Here is a 14,188-nt window from a genome sequence, read left to right on the forward strand (position 1 = left end):
TAATAACAGCAGCTGCAGCAGTAATTCACTGATTCATAATAATTTCAAGGGAAATACCTGATGCATGCTATCTGAGGAGAGTTCTGCCTTCATCTCTTGGATGATGCCAACATTGTCAGTTAACGTATGCCCATTCTCATATCTTGATCCACCTCCTCTCTTGTGTTGCCAGTGCCCAGGCACAGAAGACAGCTCTATGTAGAGAGACTCAAAGTCTCCTCACAACCCACTTCAGCCTCTCATCGACTCAGTCTGGATGGGTCATCACAAGGTAGGTCTGCCATCCAGCTCTCACAGAAGAAACTGGCTTCTCTCTGTCCCAGAGTGAATCCATTGGACTGGAGATGCAGCAAGGCTGCCAGCTAGCAATGAGATCAGCAGACACGTAAGCTCAGGATGCCCAAATCTGCTCTGATATTTACTCTTATTTCAGAAGGAATAAGTTTTCTTAGTTCCCTTCAGAATAGCAGAGAGGATAACAATCACTTTTTCTCTCTGTCTCCCACATTTTTTATAATGCTTTTGGCATAGGTGCCCTGATAAGCACAGCATCCTGAAATAGGACGTAGTTGCACAGCACAATGTACAAGTTGGGTTTTCATTGCAGCTAAGTCACCCATGTTTTTCTGAAATGCATTGAAGAACAGCAATGGTCACCTTCACGAGCTATACATTGGAAAGGGAGTTGTTAGTCTATAACTAACTCACAGGGATGTTTTCTGTTTTAATACTCCAAATGCACATGAAAAAAAATAAAGTGTACATTGCAATAGAGTTCTCTAAAACAATAGAATACAAACAGCTCTGCATATGCATGGCATACCTGCATATGACCCTGTCCTGAATCTTTCTTTCTCCTGAACTTTTATGAATGGGGAAAACTGCCAATGCAATTAAAACTTTGGCTTCTGTGTCATTCTTGTTCCTTTTCCAAGGGGCAAACCGCTAGCCTGATCAGAATTCTGGCCGCTACTGCTATTGAAAACATAATTTCATAAACAAGTCTCCTTCCCAGGAGAAAGGAGAAAAGGCTGATGGGCTGCAGATATGTAAGGTCATCTCAATCAGCATTCCAGTGCATATGGGAAGCAGTGATCTTTTCAATAAGTCAAGGACTTTGAAAACTGCTTTACCATGCACTGGGAAGGAAATAGCATTTGAAGCACAGATGCCTTGGCTATTCAGAATAAAATGAAAATCTTTCTGTAAATGTATTCCAGCCTAAGCTTAAAAGCTCATTTCAGAAAGTCCTGACTTTCCAATCCTCTGAGTTGGTACCATTTAAAACAATTGGAGAACATGACTTCTATTTCACACAGTGAACTGTCTCAGTGGTGCTCAGGTTGGGAGAAAGGCTCATATTTATGACGGAAGAACATTCAAGGTTTTTTGAGCTTTGTCTAGCTGCAAAATCTCCTTACTCATCAAGCATCTTGTTATAAAGATCTTCTGAGTGGCTCTTTTCATCAGTCACAGATCCCAATTCTGTATATGCTAAGGATCTTCATCTTACATTGTCTCCAGTTGCTCAGAGTTTCAGACCTGAAAGGCAAAGCTGTAATGCTTTAAGAGGCACAGGAACACCTAACTGAATGTGCAAAAACGGTGTGATTTACCATGGGATTTCAGCATGTCCTGCACCTAATTCTAGCCCTGTGCCCATGAAAGGTGGAACTCCTCAGCTGAAGGATGAAACAGGAAAAAATTAAACTTTGCAAGGAAATGAGTCTGACTGCTCCTCATTAAACATGCTTCAGCTCAGCCAAAATATCTTTTACCTGCAGCAAACAGGCTACTTGGGAAATTCTCTCCTACTTCTGACTACAATAAAATAAATTAAATTACTTTCAGCAGTAAAGTGATTGTGATTGGATACCCTGCATAACAGCTTCACGAGAGAAGCCAGCAAAGGACAATTTTGATACACCTGAAAAGAGTTCAATATCTTTATCAACGATCTGGATGAGGGGATCAAGTGCTCCCTCAGTGAGTTTGCAGATGACACCAAGCTGGGCGGGAGTGTTGATCTGCTGGACGGTAGGAAGGCTCTGCAGAGGGACCTGGACAGGCTGGATCGATGGGCCAAGGCCAACTGTATGAGGTTCAACAAGGCCAAGTGCCGGGTCCTGCACTTCGGCCACAACAACCCCATGCAACACTACAGGCTTGGGGAAGAGTGGCTGGAAAGCTGCCCAGAGGAAAAGGACCTGGGGGTGCTGGTTGACAGCCCACTGAACACGAGCCGGCAGTGTGCCCAGGTGGCCAAGAAGGCCAATGGCATCCTGGCCTGTATCAGAAATAGTGTGGCCAGCAGGTGCTGGAGGTGCTGGAGCATGTCCAGAGAAGGGCAATGAAGCTGGTGAAGGGCCTGGAGCACAAGTCTGATGAGGAGCGGCTGAGGGAACTGGGACTGTTTAGTCTGGAGAAGAGGAGGCTGAGGGGAGACCTCATCGCGCTCTACAACTACCTGAAAGGAGGTTGTAGTGAGGTGGGTGTTGGTCTCTTCTCCCAAGTAACAAGTGATGGGACGAGAGGAAATGGCCTCAAGTTGCGCCAAGGGAGGTTTAGATTGGACATTAGGAGAAATTTCTTCACTGAAAGAGTGGTCAGGCCTTGGAACAGGCTGCCCAGGGAAGTGGTGGAGTCACCATTCCTGGAAGTATTTAAAAGACGTGTAGATGAGGCCCTTAGGGACATGGTTTAGTGGGCATGGTGGTGTTGGGTTGATGGTTGGACTCGATGATCTTAGAGGTCTTTTCCAACCTTAATGATTCTATGATTCTATGATCACCTCCCTCACCAGCTGCCAAAATCCAGGGCTGCTTTGCTGCTACCTTGCCTGTTACTTGGCCTAGGAAATTGCATTTCTAGCTTTTACTCATCTCTGCAGATCCAAAGACCAATGTGCGGGGTGTCCATGCCCAGCTGTTGGCAGCGGGGCCTGCAGGGCGGCCTCTGTGGGGAGAGGCCGGGGCTGCCCCGTGCCGGATACAGCCGGTCCCAGCCGGTCCCGGCCGGCGCCAGCGGCCCCACCGCAGGGCACAGCTGAGCCCCTCAGCCAAGCCGGGGCGCCGGGGGGAAAACAGGTTTCCGAAAGGGCCACGGGCGGCACAGGCAGAGGAGGAGGAAGCCCAGGAGGGAGCAGCAGCAGAGGGAGCCCGAGGCCGGAGGAGGAGGAGGGCAGGAGGGGCTGCAGGCCCGGGGCAGGGATCCCCGGCAGCCCTGGAGAGAGCCCGCGGGAGCAGAGACCCGCCCTGCAGCCCGGGGAGGGCCCCAGGCCGCAGCAGGGGGATATTTCCTGCGGGAGCTGCGGCCGTGGAGAGCCCCGGCGGGAGCAGGTTGTCCCTGAAGGGCTGCAGCCCGGGGAAGGGCCCGCGCTGGAGCAGGGAGACGGGTGAGGAGGGAGGAGCGTCCGAGAGGGGCTGGGGGGGACCGACCGCAACCCCCATCCCCACCGCCTGCGCCCCTCGGGGGGAGAGGAGTCGGGAGTGGGGGGGTGAAGGTGGGACTGGGAAGAAAGGGGATGAGGGGAAGGTGTTTTAGTTTTTGTCTTTTTCACCATCCAACTCCCCTGTTGAGGAGGGGGAGTGGTAGAGCAGCTCAGTAGGGATCTTGCAACCCACCAAGGTTAACCCACCACAACTAGTTTTGAGAATTAATCACTCTTGTATCACTAAGATTGCATTCATTACAAAGAGGTTCACATCTTTATTCTTGTGATAAAAAGCTGGAATTTCATTGCAGTTAGAGGAGACTGAGGAAGATCCAATGTTAGAAAATATTTTTGTCTCATCAAGGGCTTGAATGTCATCTTGTTGCCACTGTCACAAACCTTCCAGATGTCAATCCTTGGTCTGGAAGGCACAAAAGGGTCTGAAGCGGTCACAGAGATGACCTAAAACTTAGAGGAGAAGATTGCCATTCCACTGCCTTCATTGGCTTTGAATCAAATTCCCCTTCACATACTCACATCTCTCCAGAGATGCCTATTGTCTTCCCAGGTTATGTGGCATGTCTAGTAAAATGTTGTCTTGCTTGAGGCTCCGCAACATAAATAACAATACCAATTTCATGGAGCCTTAGGGAAGTGAAGAATTATGCCAAAACACATCAAGGTTTGTAGGGAAAGCGAGACTCTCAATTTTCATGATATCATTAAAAAACAACATCTTAAATTTATGTTGAGGTATATGAAAAGTAATAAATGCATTTCATTGCATAATTAATGCTGGCCTTGAGCAAGAGTTTGGGCAAATTCTAAATTTTCCTGCTATATAACAGGCACTGAAGTTGCAGCTGGTAGAGCTCTTCAACTCCTACTTTCCGAGGCTAGAGAGGAATCTCAGATGTGAGCCTGTTGACGTATTTCTAGCAGTTGCAATTGATGACTGTGGCTCCCTCTTCTACACTGGTCCTTCAAAGCTATCTGCTGTAATAGATGTGCTGCTGAAAGCACAGACCTCTGATGATGTATTACTTACCTGCTAAAGGTTGTCATGAGAGGGCACTAGAAAAAGAAATACTTTTGTAGTTCTCTAAAATAGCCATATTCAGTTTGGTTTCAGAAAGTCATTTGATAGCATCCTTTCCCCATCTTTATATATTTTTTGTTTAAAAGAGACAGCATCAGCAGCTGCCTTTTTAATAAAAAAAAAAAAACACAAAACTTTCCTATGAAATGGATTATAGGACATGTTTTGCCATTTAACTATGTGCTCGATGTGCTGGTTTTGCCTCCTGTTAGAGCTTGGAGACTACACAGTAATATTCTAGTCCCACTGAGTGGGCTAGTTTAAATGTTAAGACAGAAGCTTCTGCTAATAGACTTCAAATCCCCATCTTTGTCAAAGCAGTTCCTGGTTGCATAGCATCATTAAAAAAAAAAAAAAAACAAAGAGAAACCACAAAAATCCACAAAACAACCTCAAACTGCAGAGATAGCAAATATGTATTCACTTTTCAGTGAAACACATAGTTTCATAGATGTGGGAATTCAGACATGTATGTCAATATTCTGTTTCATCATTTTAGGATTTTTACAGTGACAAGGGAAGGCAAATCTCGGGCCTCTTTTAAGCCTAGTTTTTTCTCCCTCTCCCACATTGTAAGTCTACATCCAGCAATTACTTCAACCCGGCTTCCAGAACTGGTTGTAGGAGGTGAACCTGATCTTTTAACTCAGGTCCAACTTTTATGCATATGGTTAAGAAAAACAGTATGAGAGTTCAGCATAACCAGCGCAGCTACGCTGTAAGATATGCCAAATTCATCTCTTCCCAAACACAGTGTGGATGCTATTATCCTGTGGTACAAGCAGTCTGAAAAACAGCAGTAAGGACAGCAAGGCAGCAAGCATGGAGATGCACAGCACAATACTGTCAAACCCATCCTCAAAGCTCTGCCCCTCACCATATGGACTTGTTCTTAGAGGCCCCAAGGATGGTTTGGTGCTTGGTTGAAGATAAAGCTTAAATTTGATAATGATGTGCCGTGTGTTTGTGTGTGTGTCCTCACATGGTGGGCAGCAGATCACAGATTTTATCACTTGAATAGCAACTTTCTTGGCAAACGAGTCCATGAATCTACAGCAACCTCTCAGAAAACTGCCACGAATCTCAGCAACTGTAGAGCAAAGTGTACGTCTCTTCTTCTTTGTGAAGAGCAACTCTCCCTAATTTTGTCAACTACCTAGTTATCACAGTGGTAAGTAGATAGAGAGATGGTATGCTCCGTTACTGGAGGAGATCCCAAAGGATTTCCCACATAGTCTGAAACGCTCTAAGCGTTTTCACTTCTGAGAATTATCCTCCTATTCAGCCCTTAGCAATTTGTTTCCGGGCATCTTTCTTTCAATGTGGAGTAAGGACTATACTCTTCAATAAATGTTTAGATAACATTACAAAAAATATCAGGGCTTTTTTTTTTTTATATGTGAGAAATCATTAACAAGTTCATCTGTTATTAGAAGTTAGCCAGCCAGCTTGATTTTTTTTTTTTGGCACATAATAGCATACCAGCTCTGGAACTTTTACAAATTATATCTTATAATTAGATTTCAAGAAAATTATTAGAAAAATAATTAAGAAGTTATTCTGGGACAACTGCTGGAAATCAATGAGGTATACAGATGTTGCTATATTTTCAATATACATAGCTGGTTAACTCTTCGAAGGTGAATTTCTAATGTGCATAAAACCACTTTAGTCTGAACTGAGAAAAAACCAAAAAGATACAGCATACTGAGGAGCTGGCATTATTGCATTGTTTCAGTAATCATCTTATTAAAACCTACATTGAACCTTTTTACTAAGTCCTCCTAAAGCAGCTCACACCAAAGAGAGGAAATAATGATTTTCTTGGAGGAAATAAAAAAAGGACATTTGACTATGTAGACATTTAGGAAAATCTACAAAAGGCCCCAGTGATTTATATCAGCTCAGGATGTAAAAAAATAGGAGGCTTACAGTGTGGCAATTATTAATCTCAAATTCAGTATCCCTGAAATATGCTGATTCATTGACTCAGTATCCCGTGGCACAGGAGAAGCCTCTGGCTCTGATAAATTTGAATCAAGAATGGAAAAGCATGTTAAATGAAGGATATTGAGTGGCTACTGCTGAAAAATGTAGTCTGAAACCTGTGTTTAGAAGGACAATGATTTGGAAAGGTGAATCTGTGCTATGCAGTCAAAGTAGCTGTGCATATTGAAGACATTCTTGGAAGAACTTCATGTTCCACTCTACTCAAACTTTATTTTTCCCTCTGGGGATTTTTTGATCTAGATATTGGCTGGTGGAGTGGTACAATGGAGAATATCAATCGCAGTCACTTCAAAAGCAATGCAGAATTTTTTTGCTATGCAATTGTGAAAGTTACCTAAATATGAATTATTTCACACCTCCTTGAAATGTATCTGTCTCTTGTGTGTTTCTTGGCTGTACCTCAAATACTTTGCTTAAGAGGAGAGTGAAATAGTGAAGCTGCAGACAAGAGCTGGTGCAATACATGTGGACATATGACTCTTCCTCTTTCTGAGAATATGTTTTGTGACAAGATAAATATGGGTTCCATATATCGTACAGATTTGCATTGTATGAGACACACTGTTCCCTTTTTTTTTCTGTACAGTGGGAACAGCACAGACATAAAGGGAGTAAATTAATACTTAAAAATCGTCTATTTAGCAATGAAGAAATTTAAAAGCTATGAGGTAATGTTTGGTCTCTATGCCTGATGGGCTGAGAATATTGTTTCCTAACCAATGAAGGTGCTGTGCTAGCTAGAGAAAAACCAGAAACTTCACATCTTTTCACAATCCCTTATTTCATGAACACAAGGTTTGGACATCTGTGACCACAAATCAAGTAGTAGCTCACAACAGCAACAATAGCTACTCTTTTTAGATTTCAGAGGCTATAAAATATAGAGATAGCAAGAAATTAGGTAATTTATCCCCCTCTGTTCATTTAGATTGGGGATAATTCAGTGCCCTTCATCTTGAGAAAGCTGAGCTGGACTAGAGTTTTTTCTTTTTTCTCCTACCAAACCAAAACCAGAAAGGAGTAGAAGTTGGTATGTAATAGGAGTTATCCAGTGCCTGCAAAGGAGGTTGCAAAGAATAGAAGATATGGATTAAATCTACCTGTTATTGAAAGGACGTGTGCTCAGATCTCCGTGAAATTGCAAGGAAACTAATCTGTGATCTCTAGCATGTTCTCCACAGGAAAATGTTTCCCAAATTTAGATTTGACAAATAATTCAACCCTCCCTCCTATCAATGCATAGTAAATGTCAATAGCCTACAAGCATCTTATGGTACAACATTACATCTCCAGCTTTTAGATTACAAGTTTAGCTGCTCTGAATCGTGTTGGCTAAGATGGATTGTCATTATGCCTTCTTTTTGCCCTTTGTCTTTTGTCATCAGTGTTCTTTAACTGGATGAATGCAGATCACTACAATCCAAAAAATAACTGTTTAACTAATAATACACAGCCTAAGTCTCTGGGACCAGTGCTGAATATTGGGAAAATAAGTAAAGGTTCTTTAGAAAGAGAGGAGGGTGTTTGGATAATGAAGTGATACAAAGTGATCTTAATATAGCGACCATAAAGGAAGAGATGGGACTTCTATGGATATTCCCCTCCTTTCCATTCAAGTGAGGGGAATAGACATAATTCCCAGCCATTCAAGTACAAGAGAGAAGTGCAGTCAGCATCTCCAGTCTGGAAGAGATACTTATTTACAGAAGTCAATGGACAGAGAAATGCAAGGACAGTTCTGAATTCAGATGGCAGAAGACTGAAAAACTTGTTCTATACCTGATTTTACTCATTAAGATGACAAATAAGAGAGGACAGACTAACAGAATATGCTTGTGAATGTTGTACAGAAGGCAGACAATGATAGCTCATTGTTCCTACTTCAGCACATATAACAGGAAAATTTCCAGGAAACTGAAAGCTGGAAAATTTGGAACTGATCAAATACGGTTTTTATCCGATGCACAACTGAGTTGTGAATTTCATTCTATGAGATACTCTCAAAGTAATCTGCGTATCAAGACTCAAGAAACATCTGGGATACTCTTGGTACTCCTGTATATATTTTATTTTATAACATTGCATATTAACAGAATAATTTTTTTGTCAGAGATATAAAGGGTGAAGTTGAATTGTAGCTAGTGTGTTGAACATACACAAATACACAGGAAAAGCTTCTATCATTCGCTTGGTTTGGACCAAAATTTGAGGCAAGATATTTGAACAGCTAGACTAATCTAATCCTGGACAATGATTCCTATGTTTCACATAGCTCTGTATATACCTTAAGTAAATTTTGCAAGGTATTGTTCTTCTGCTTTGCATAATGTGATAGTGATTCTGAAACTTCCAGAGACTATTTCCTTGTAAGCTTTGACAAATCTATATTCTAGCATGTCTTTTTCAGCTTTGGGGAATACCACAATAAGATCAAATTTAGACTAGATATTACCACGAACCCAATAAGAATAATATTACTATACCTTTACCAGGGAAGTCACTCAGTTTAGTGATAAAGGCAGCATAAAACACTAGAAGAAAGGAGAGGTAGGAATTTCCTCCAGGACAGATGTTGTCTTTTTGTTTTGTTTTGTTTTTCATTACTGCTTCACAACCGTGTGCTTAAGAATAAATACTCGTCACTGCAACATATCAGATGTGCCCAGTTTAAAACCATTGAACATGTTCCTAAATTAATATTACCACTTTTCTATAGATTTTCCTTCTCTTTGGACAAGATAGTTCAGCTGTATATAAAGACCTCTAAAATAACCCAAAGACATTACAAATATGTAATAAAAACATTCATAATTCGCCACAAATTTTTCAATATTGAATTGCTTGAATTGTTAGGAAAACCCCTCTATCTCAAGTGATATTCCTTTAATCAGAACTGTGTTTTGACACTTTTATTATGTAACATAGTGGATGCTTAATAATGTTCCCAATTTAAGTGATACAAGGAAACATAACTAAGTTTTAAGAACATTGTTTTAAGGAAGAAAAAGATGAAATGTCTTCTTAAACTGCCTTTGTGTCTAGGATGTTAAAAGTCACTTGTCTGATGAATTGAGTTACTGTTTTTACTCTGATTTGATCTAGCCTAAGGACATGGACCCTTCTAATAGGTTAGAAAAGGAAGAGCTGATGCTAAAAAATGTATTTTGGTGATGAAGACTAAGTTCTATCCATTTAGAGTTATATATGCAGTCTAAGAAAGTTTCTAGGCTCTATCTGCAGTCAATGCAGATAGAGATGAACATTTCCAGATGGCAGCTCATTCCAGTCTCAGCCAAGGTGTCTGTCTCTCCTCACTGACTGTAAAGAGAGCTTGAAGGTAGGGTTTAATGTGGGTGTTTTCTGTGTGGGCATCACCTTTTAAACAAGTTACTCTGTGTTCCTTTTTATAGTTGAGGAGAGAGAGTCATAAAGTCATTACAGTGTAGATGCGATGTATCTTATCTCATAGGAGATGCCTACATTTGGTCAGAGGAATCACAGTCTCACCCTGTAGACTACATCAGTGTCCTGTGCTGCCCTGCCTAGCTTCCCATCTTGTTGTCCATAAGGATGTGAATTCCCAAAGGTCCTGGTCATATCCGCTTGCTCTGTGCAGATGCCTTGGATACAGTATGGCATTTCCAAGTGGCACTAGATATCCATGTGTTCAATGAAGCTGATCTCTTCTAGTAGGATTCAGGTGGAGACTAAGACACCTAAATTTAAGGGTCTACTTGTGTACTATGTGTTTAAGGTCCCATTGTAATAAATAATGATATAGCCAATAAAGTCCAGAGGGCAGATCAGTTCTACTCAAAGTAGACAGTCACTGCCTGGTCACCTGGACTGCTTTCTGGGCTTGCTTGATGCACTGACAGAGCTTCCGAGGGAGGGGGAATGATGCTCTAAGAAGTATTTGCATTTCCCTTTTATTTACCACTAAGGCAGACCTCACCAGTTGAGAAGCACTCCCTAAATTATCCAAGACGTGCCAGCCTTTCTGAAGTTAATCCAACTCATTTCTACCAAGCAGCCCTGGGGAAAATAATTTGCAAAATCAGAAGGTTGAAAGCATCATCAGAATCCCTGAGTAATTTTGACTGCAGGGGCTGCCCAAGAATTTATATAAATAGGCAGCCGGCCTGTTAATTCGAGGATGGTACTCAGGATAAAAGTCATAGGTCTTCCTAAGTGTAGACACAATCTGTGCAGAGCATACATAAATTAGAAGTATCAGATGAGCACAGAGAATTATGGGTTTTAGACAAGCCCAATTCAGTGCTTTAGCCCAAACCTCAGGCACCAACAGGACAAGCAGCTAACCAGGTTAACCCAAAGGCCACCAAGGAGCATTGTGAGATCAATTGGCACATCATTTTAATGCTCACTGGAGGGAAGAGGAGTCAGTAAATTATGGATTCCTGTGCTGCCTGGGACATCGCACATTGCTGCTAATAAATATGTTATGGTGTGAAATACAGTACAGCATGCGAATAATAATAACTTGGAGCAGAAGAAAGTCTATAAAAAGAAGGAAGTTGTTGTGGGAGAAATGGCTTAAACAACTAAGTTTTCTTATTCTTGCATGAACTTTTTTCAGGTAGATAAATGGATGTCATGCATTTGAACGAGTAGACATTTATCTCTCAAAGAGACAGCCCTTTGTTGAGGCTAACAAGACCATTATCATAAATAGACACACTCTGGTACATCATACAGCATAGAGCCTTATACTATGGCTCTTGAATACAACCTACCAATATGGGTTTAAGGTGGAAGATGTATTTTTAAACAGAAAGACATATAATCTGTGTTTAAGGGCACAGAATGATACTGAAATCCACAGTCTTTGGAAATTATACTTACCAATACTATTGAAAACTAGCAACGTGCAGTTTACTTCCATTTTTACACGGCACCGGGCCTGCTGGCGACGGACGGAGTTCAGCTGTCTCACAGGGGGAAAAGGATTCTCGCGTGTGAGTTGGCCGGGCTCATCAAGAGGGCTTTAAACTAGATTCGAAGGGGGAAGGGGATAAAACCAGGCTCACTAGAGAAGAGCCTAGGGACCGCACACCAGTGTCGGGGGAGAAATTGGCAGCCCAGCTCAAGTGCATCTATACCAATGCACGCAGCATGGGCGGCAAACAGGAGGAGCTGGAAGCCATTGTGCAGCGGGGTAGCTATGACTTAGTCGCCATCACGGAAACGTGGTGGGATGAATCTCACGATTGGAGTGCTGCAATGGATGGCTATAAGCTCTTCAGAAGGGACAGGCGAGGAAGGAGAGGCGGTGGGGTAGCCCTGTATGTTAGGGAGTGCTTCGACTGTCTAGAGCTCCATGGTAGTGATGACGAGGTCGAGTGCTTGTGGGTAAGGATGAGGGGGAAGGCCAAAAAAGCAGATATCCTGCTCGGAGTCTGTTATAGACCACCTAGCCAGGACGAGGAGGCAGATGAAATATTCTACAAGAGGCTGGCAGAAGTCTCCCAGTCGCTAGCCCTTGTTCTCGTGGGGGACTTCAACTTTCCGGACGTCTGCTGGAAATACCACACGGCAGAGAGGAAACAGTCGAGGAGGTTCCTGGAGTGTGTGGAGGATAACTTCCTGACGCAGCTGGTAAGCGAGCCCACCAGAGGAGATGCCTCGCTTGACCTGCTGTTCACGAACAGAGAAGGACTGGTGGGAGATGTGGTGGTCGGAGGCCAGCTTGGGCTTAGCGACCATGAAATGGTAGAATTCTCGATACTTGGTGAAGTAAGGAGGGGGGCCAGCAAAACCACTACCATGGCCTTCCGGAGGGCGGACTTTGGCTTGCTCAGGTCACTGGTCGAGAGGGTCCCTTGGGAGACAGTCCTGAAGGGCAAAGGGGTCCAGGAAGGCTGGACGTTCTTCAAGAAGGAAGTCTTAAAGGCGCAGGAGCGGGCTGTCCCCATGTGCCGCAAGAAGAACGGGAGGGGAAGGCGACTGGCCTGGCTGAACGGGGAGCTCTGGCTGGGACTCAGGAAAAAAAGGAGAGTTTATCACTTGTGGAAGAAGGGGCAGGCAACTCAAGAAGAGTACAGGGATCACGTTAGGTCATGCAGAGAGGAAATTAGAAAGGCAAAAGCCCGGCTAGAACTCAACCTGGCCACTGTCGTGAGAGACAACAAAAAATGCTTTTACAAGTATGTTAATGACAAAAGGAGAGCCAAGGCGAATCTCCATCCTCTATTGGATATGGGGGGGTACGTTGGCACCAAGGATGAGGATAAGGCTGAGGTACTCAACGCCTTCTTTGCCTCAGTCTTTAGTAGTCAGAGTGGTTATCCTCAGGGTACTCAGCCCCCTGAGCTGGAAGACAAGGACGACAAGCAGAATAAACCCCCCATAATTCAAGAGGATGAAGTTAATGACCTGCTATGCCACCTGGATGCTCACAAGTCTATGGGGCCGGATGGGATCCACCCGAGGGTACTGAGGGAGCTGGCGGAGGAGCTTGCCGAGCCGCTCTCCATCATTTACCAGCAGTCCTGATTAACTGGAGAAGTCCCGGATGACTGGAGGCTCGCCAATGTGACGCCCATCTACAAGAAGGGCCGGAAGGAGGATCCAGGGAACTACAGGCCGGTCAGCCTGATCTCGGTGCGGGGGAAGATCATGGAGCGGTTGGTTTTGAGGGTGCTCACGGGTTGTCCGGGACAACCAGGGAATCAGGCCCAGCCAGCATGGGTTCATGGAAGGCAAGTCCTGCTTGACCAACTTGATCTCTTTCTATGACCAGGTGACCCGCCTAGTGGATGAGAGAAAGGCAGTGGATGTGGTCTACCTGGACTTCAGTAAGGTCTTTGACACTGTCTCCCACAGCATTCTCCTAGAGAAGCTGGCGGCTCACGGCTTAGACAGGTGCACTCTTCGCTGGGTAAAAAACTGGCTGGACGGCCGAGCCCAGAGAGTTGTGGTGAACGGAGTTAAATCCAGTTGGCGGCTGGTCACGAGCGGTGTTCCCCAGGGCTCAGTACTGGGGCCGGTCCTGTTCAATATCTTTATCAACGATCTGGACGAGGGGATCGAGTGCTCCCTCAGTAAGTTTGCAGATGACACCAAGTTGGGCGGGAGTGTTGATCTGCTGGAGGGTAGGAAGGCTCTGCAGAGGGACCTGGACAGGCTGGATCGATGGGCCAAGGCCAACTGTATGAGGTTCAACAAGGCCAAGTGCCGGGTCCTGCACTTCGGCCACAACAACCCCAGGCAACGCTACAGGCTTGGGGAAGAGTGGCTGGAAAGCTGCCCAGAGGAAAAGGACCTGGGGGTGCTGGTTGACAGCCCACTGAACACGAGCCGGCAGTGTGCCCAGGTGGCCAAGAAGGCCAACGACATCCTGGCCTGTATCAGCAATAGTGTGGCCAGCAGGAGTAGGGAGGTGATCATGCCCCTGTACTGGGCACTGGTGAGGCGGCACCTCGAATCCTGTGTTCAGTTTTGGGCCCCTCACTACAAGAAGGACATGGAGGTGCTGGAGCGTGTCCAGAGAAGGGCAACGAAGCTGGTGAAGGGCCTGGAGCACAAGCCTTATGAGGAGCGGCTGAGGGAACTGGGGTTGTTTAGCCTGGAGAAGAGGAGGCTGAGGGGAGACCTCATCGCGCTCTACAACTACCTGAAAGGAG

The sequence above is a fragment of the Calonectris borealis genome, chromosome 2 (assembly GCF_964195595.1).
Source record: "Calonectris borealis chromosome 2, bCalBor7.hap1.2, whole genome shotgun sequence".
NCBI lineage: Eukaryota > Metazoa > Chordata > Aves > Procellariiformes > Procellariidae > Calonectris > Calonectris borealis.